Raw genomic sequence first — 6000 nt, 5'->3', positions numbered from 1 at the left:
CACTTATTCTGTCTACCAAAGACACTCCCCTCCCAAATCCACCAGCGTCACCACCCCCACTCCCTCCCTCCACTCCCTCCCTCCCTCTCTTTAATAATCCTATCCTTGTATCTTTATTGATGCAAACAGCATGGCAAAAATTGCATTTGTAGCTGTAAATGACAGCATTGAGTCTAAAGCATGTGTTAAGTGCATAATGTAAATGAAAATGTTAGACAATAGGCACACAGAACATAACAAACAAATGTGACGCAGCATCATGCGATATTTGAATTTATCTAAATTTATCAAAATATCAGAAAGAGCAGAAAAGGTAATACAGTAAAAGGAAAACTGTCAAATTAAACCATTTTCAATTTTCATAAATATTCAAATTTGTTTATTTTCTCAAAACATACATCACAGTGAAAGTAGCAAATAACTTTACATACACTCTGAATGAATTGCAATGTGTAGATTTAAAAATAAATGTACGGTACTGCTGTACTTACGTGCTGATAGTGATGCTTGAAAGTGTTGTTGATTATAAAGAATGGATGCCAACTCTGAAAACATGAAAATAGCATATCTGTCAGATCTCAGTGCTTCTTAAAGGGATTTAAAAAATGTAATTCTCTCAAAATTTTCTCACCCTCATGCCATGCCAGATGTGTATTACTTTCTTCTCCAGAACACAAACAAAATGTTTTAGAAGAATATTTCAGCTCTGTTCCATACAATGCAAGTGAATGTTAACCAGACCTTTCAAGCACCAAAAACCACTTAAAGGCAGCATAAAAGTAATCTATATGCATCCAGTTGTTAAATCCGTGTCTTCAGAACCAATATAATAGGTTTAGGTGAGAAACAGAACAATATTCAAATATTTGTACAATAAATCTCCACTTTCACTTCCTGAAAGTGAAAGTGATGATTTACAGTAAAAAAGGATTGAAATATTGATCTGTTTCTCACCCAAAGTGATAGCATCGCTTTAGAAGGCATATATTAAACCACAGGTGTCGTATGGATTATTTTTATGGTGCCTTTATGTTATTTTTGGAGCTTCAAAATCTGGTTACCATTCACTTGCATGCAATTCCCATGCTGGTCTAGACTGGTTATTCTGGTTTGGTGCCAGTCTCCCCCATTGTTGACTATTGAAGGGAAATTTGGCAGTATAAATGTACATGGTTTGGATTAAAGTGCCTGCATACCTTCACCAATCTTTCAAATAATGAAGTGATGAGATTATTTATCAAAATACCACAGTGAAATTAACTTTGAATACAAACAAGACTTTATTGCTAATATAAACACATAGACAAACATGACAAACAGGTTGGTAAGTAAATTGTAACAGAAGGTGAATGAAATGATCTGTACAGCATAATTTAACTTTATGGAGTCTATAGACATTGCCTTGAACCATCGACACTTAATTTCATATATAGTGATTTGAGATCGATTTTACTCAAATTAAAGAGAAAGAGACACCAGTACTTTCTGCGAAAGTTGGAGATGTACTTTTGTTTCCTTGCGTTGCTTTGGTTCTTTGGCTCTTTGCAGCAAGTTCTTGTTGTTCCGTCAATGTTTTGGATCTCTGTTAAGATTGTGGTTAGTCGAATAGTTCTTTGTCTGTTGTGTCAATGGATGGGTGATGGAAAGACCAGGCAGGGTTTTAAAGCAAGGCCTCCAGCAATGGTGACTCGCTACTCCATGTCACGTGTGTGATTCGTAGCACAGAGAAGAGAAGAGCTTACTGAACTTTGCATTCCGATCCTTCCTGGACTGTACATTGTGTGGATCCTGGGCAGATTGGCTAAGAGCGCAAATAGAGCAAGAGAGTAAGAAGTAAGAGATAAGAGAACAGAGCGTCCTTGGTGGGGAGGCTTTGTACTGTTGAGCCAGGACCCCAAAGGTGTCTTTAGCCAATAAGAAGTGTCTTTTTCAGAGTCACATGATCATTGAAGAGCCTTTGTTTGTGAAGACTCCCGTTACCCGCTCAAAATGTACATGTTTTAATCATACATGTTACATATCTCGGATACAACTAAATATATATAAAAAAAATATTAACACAAACATTCCTGAAATGTAGAAAGAATCTCAGTGATAGTAAACATGATGTGATTTATTATGAATGGTTAACATTTTAGTAATATGACATGAATAAACAAGATTAAAGATTAAAATCATCAATTCATCATTTAGCAAAGTGACTACAGGTTATAACAACATCATTTTCAGAATTATCTAGCAAGGCTATGTATTGTGTACATTTTGGTTCAAAAAGGTTAATTCTGTGCATTTTAGAGGGTTAAGTCAGCAAAGTACTGTGACTTTGTGGGAAATGTTCATGGATTAAGATGAAATGTCTTAGAATTAAAATTGTGTTGTCATTGCAATCTTGAGGGTCTCATAAGAGAGTCTGCTTTAGCTCTGTGTCTTGGTAATGTGTTTTTAGCATGTGACACAGGAAATGTCTAATTTTTAAGTGTTTGGGTGTTACTAAATGAATGAAACAAAGGGACTTCTTTTAGATTTCTGGCATGGGGTTTCTTCATAAGAGTAGTTTTTAAGTCATGTGATTATTAACGTTCAGGACATTCCTGATTTACATCCTGGAAGAGGAGGAATTTTGGTGTGTCCACAGAACACTCTTGGTTCTCAAGACGGTTGACACTCAACAGATCAGCTTTTAATTATCTCTTTTTTCAGGCCTCTGTGTCTTAGTAAATAACTTGAAAGGAAAATATCAGTTTACATGGATTCGAAAAATTTTGATTAGCGGATAATTTTCGAATAATTTTGCGAATAATTTTCATCTGCCCATATGATCCTACACTATTCACATAGTCTTCTGTTACTAACAAAATTTGATGTTGTTTAAGAATTCTGCAAGACTTATAATGAGACTACTAGTTTTCCTACTTTCATTCTAGGATAGGTAGAGTTGCACCGTCATTTCCGGAAACCAGGACTGGTTGGGCCATTTCAGCGCGACCAACAGAACCCTTTCCTTGTCCTCTCAGATTTGCAGAGGACAGAGTGAAGAAGATGTACTGAGGGAAACATGTATTTGTGTTTTTCCAGCCACTTGTGAGCCAAGGCATCCATACCCAGTGGGGTTAGGGTCATGGAGTACCAAAGAGGGCAGTGGGTGGTCTCCGCGGAGGTGAATAGGTTGATTTCCACTTTGCCGAATACTTCCCAAATCCTCAGAACCATCTGAGAATGAAGTCTCCATTCCCAGCCATCAGTCCTTGGTGCGACAGCATGTCCGCTCCACATTTCAAGTGGTTCGCGACATATGTCGCTCGCAGGGAAAGGAGATGACTTTCACTCTACATGAGGAGGTGTTGCGCCAGGCTCATCAATGAAAACCTGACCCAGCATAATACCCTGCTGATAAAAGGTTGGAGCTGTCCATGGTGCTAGAGGAGCAAGACAGCGCCAAGTCACAGTGATGTGCATGCGCTCTTGGTGCCAGGCGTGCCGTGGTACGTGATGTTTGAGCCAGAACTGGAGCGGTCTCATGTGTAAAATACCTAATGGTGTGACGGTGGATGCTGCTGTCCAGATCCTGAGAAGACACGGGTGGTGGCCCATTGGCTACGACCAGGTACAGTAACAGAACTTAAATCCTTTTGGGGTTTTGCAGGATATTATAGGCGATTTGTGGAACATGTTTCTCAGTTGGCAGCACCCCTGCATGCCCAGGCAGCATTGGCTAAACCAAAGGCAGGTAAAGCAAAGACTGTTAGAGTGCCCCTTTCTGAATTGTGGGGTTCTGAGTGTGAGTCTGCTTTCCAGGTATTAAAAGAGAAGTTGGTTACAGCAATTTTGTCCCAAGAGGGGAAGGGGGGAAGAAGACCGATTGCATATGCAAGTCGTGGGTTGAGGCCATCTGAGTGAAACATGGAGAATTATAGTGCTATGAAATTAGAGCTTTTGGCACTGAAATGGGCAGTCACAGATAAGTTTTGTGATTATTTGGTAGGTCACACATTTATTGTGTTTACAGATAATAACCCTTTGAGCCATCTGCAGACTGCCAAGTTTGGAGCCGTTGAGCAGAGATGGTTTTCAGAGCTGGCCAGATTTGATTTTGAAATTCATTATTGGCCAGGGCGTCAAAATGTAGGTGCAGATGCGTTGTCATGGCAGACACAGGTAGATGTATTTGGGGGAAGCATTTTTAATCAAATTCAAGAGAAGGATCATACATTGATGGTGAATGAGCAGACAACCACATGTAGCTTCCGGGTGTTCTCACCTGAGTTGTGGGCAACCCAACAACAGTCCAACCCCATTATTGCAAGGTTTCTTGTGTATTGGAGTCAGCAAGTTAAACCTGGTAGATTGGTGAGGGCTAAAGAGGATGGTAAGACCTTGGAACTCCTGCGGCAGTGGGAGAAGTTGATAGAGGAGGAGGGAGTTTCGTATCGCCAATTTGTGGATACTAGACAAGGCCAAATTAAACAGGTGCTCCTACCTCAGAGTTTGAAGGAGGAAGTCCTTTGTGTGCTACATGACGAACATGGGCATCAGGGCGTTGAATGCACTTTTAAGCTGGTCAGGGCTAGATGTTATTGGCCAGGAATGCTTCAAGATATTGAAACTTATTGTAGGCATTGTGAGAGATGTATTGTGGCAAAAGCCCCAGTGCCAAAACTGGTAACTGAAATGGGTATTTTGTTAGCTAGAAGACCATTTGAAGTAGTAGCTATGGATTTTACCGTTCTAGAGCCTTCTAGTGATGGTAAGGAGAATGTTTTAATTTTTAATGATGTGTTCTCAAAATTTGTGGTTGCAGTACCTACCCGGGACTAAAAAGCAGTGACTGTGACAAAATCTCTTGTTAGGGAGTGGATTCACAAGTATGGAGTTCCCCAAATAATTCATTCGGATCAGGGGAGATGTTTTGAGAAAGAGATGGTCTGAAATGTATGTAAAATGTATGGGATTAGGCAGAGTCGAACTACCCCTATCACCCACAGGGCAATGGCCAGTGCGAGAGGTTCAATCGAACCCTACATAATTTGTTAAGGACTCTTTCACCTTCCGAGAAGAAAAGATGGGTAGATTATTTACCAGAAGTAGTTTTTGTTTATAATACAACTGAACATGTGAGCACTGGCTATAGCCCATATTTTCTGTTTTTTGGGCAATCACCGAATTTACCAGTTGACATTTTGTTTGGGGTAAGCCAGACAGATGCTACAGAGACAGTTGATGAGTAGGTGGTGGGGTATCAAGAGCGATTTAAAGAGGCTTATCAAAAAGCAAGGGGACAGATGGAGCATGCTGTTGAAGTTAGGAAGAGACAGATTGGTCCACCTTCATTGCAGAGTTCTTTACATGTGGGTCAAGTGGTTTATCGGAGGTATCAAAAATTTTCAGGAACACATAAGATTCAGGATTTGTGGATGGGCACATCTTTTAAAGTGATAGCTCAGCCAGATGATTATAAAGCTGTGTATACGGTTGCTCCTCAGGATGGATCTTGCCCACCTAAATATGTGCATCGAACAGAATTGAGGCCATGTGGTCCAGGGATAGTAATTGAAGGTATTGAAATATGGATGTTATTTTGTAAATGTTTTGTTTTTGGATGTTATAGCATATAAGGTTGTTTTTCTGGCTCTGTTTTAGGAGCATGGCCAGTCACTGTTTTGAATGATTATTTAAGTGTGAGTTAAATTATTACACATCTGTAAGTGATCTAAGTGGGTAGCTTTACAATAATTTTTAATTTAACAGATATACTGTAGGTTCACAATAAGACACATGCTAATTAATTTTAAAAGCAAAAAAAAGAAAGAAAATAATCTCTATATTTATCCAAAACGTTAAAGCTTTTATTTGAACTTAAATTAAAAGCCTAATAAAATGTAATTAAGTGCAAGCAATATCATTTTGTGTGATATAAAAATATAATTTTACCAGTATATTTGTACTGACTCCTCACACACACACACAAAAAAAAATCTTTAAAGCGTGAGAATGACCTGAAAA

This window comes from Xyrauchen texanus, chromosome 9 (genome assembly GCF_025860055.1).
Source record: "Xyrauchen texanus isolate HMW12.3.18 chromosome 9, RBS_HiC_50CHRs, whole genome shotgun sequence".
NCBI classification, from domain to species: domain Eukaryota; kingdom Metazoa; phylum Chordata; class Actinopteri; order Cypriniformes; family Catostomidae; genus Xyrauchen; species Xyrauchen texanus.
This window is presented reverse-complemented; position numbering follows the sequence as displayed.